Genomic DNA, 1005 nt, shown 5'->3' on the forward strand with positions numbered 1-1005 from the left:
ATGCAAAGTTATCTATTGTTTATGCATTTAAACATTTATAGGTGTACTCAGACGTTAAGCCAGGGGGGGCAACCATTTTGTTCGTCAACATCATCAGTGCCTGTGGAAATATTTTCTAGGAGAGGAGGGGAGTGGGGACCAAATAGGTTTACATCATTAATATAAAATTTATCAAACAATATTATCACTACAATAATCACTAACAAACACTTTGGTTTATACTTATATTCTCATTATTAATTATAAAATAATAGATATTATATACCTACACCATACATGTAAAATGAATGACATTATTATTAATATAAAAACAAAAAGTTATACGTATTATTATCTAGATTCTAGATCTAGAGTAGGTATCATTCTTCTCTCGTAGGGATAGTTATTATTTTTAAATTGTTGAATGAACATTGTTAGTAGTTTGTCTTGCACACTGTTAGTTTAGTCTGTCTTGTACCTACTTGTTGCATTTTACAGGGTAAGTAATTTTATTTTAAGTAAACTCAAGTAAACTTTGAAAATGTTCAACCAGTAACTGGAATAATAACAAATTTTTAATAAATCCTTTTTTTTACTAATGGAATCACAATTTGATTATCTTCGCATAATTTTACAACTTTTTTATAAATATTACCAAAAAGAGATTTGGCATTTCTTATAGTTTCAAACACAGATATATACTAATACATATATACTAATGTAATAATGTATTAACAGTCTTGTAAAGAATACTTTTATTTTGTATTCAGAATACATATTCAAATAAATGAGAATTAAAGTATTCAGAATACGTATTCGAATAGTTCTTAAAAAATATATTCGAATACTTTTTTTCACAACTAATTTTGGACAGTTTTTGAATGATTGGTATTTAACATTTATTAATTAATAATTAAACATATAACGTAATCATAAGTTATTTATACATTTTGACCACATATGATTTGGCCGATACGGGCCATACGGGATACAACACATTGTGTTTATAAAAATATTAAATAATCA

Source organism: Acyrthosiphon pisum, chromosome A1 (assembly GCF_005508785.2).
Source record: "Acyrthosiphon pisum isolate AL4f chromosome A1, pea_aphid_22Mar2018_4r6ur, whole genome shotgun sequence".
Taxonomy (NCBI): domain Eukaryota; kingdom Metazoa; phylum Arthropoda; class Insecta; order Hemiptera; family Aphididae; genus Acyrthosiphon; species Acyrthosiphon pisum.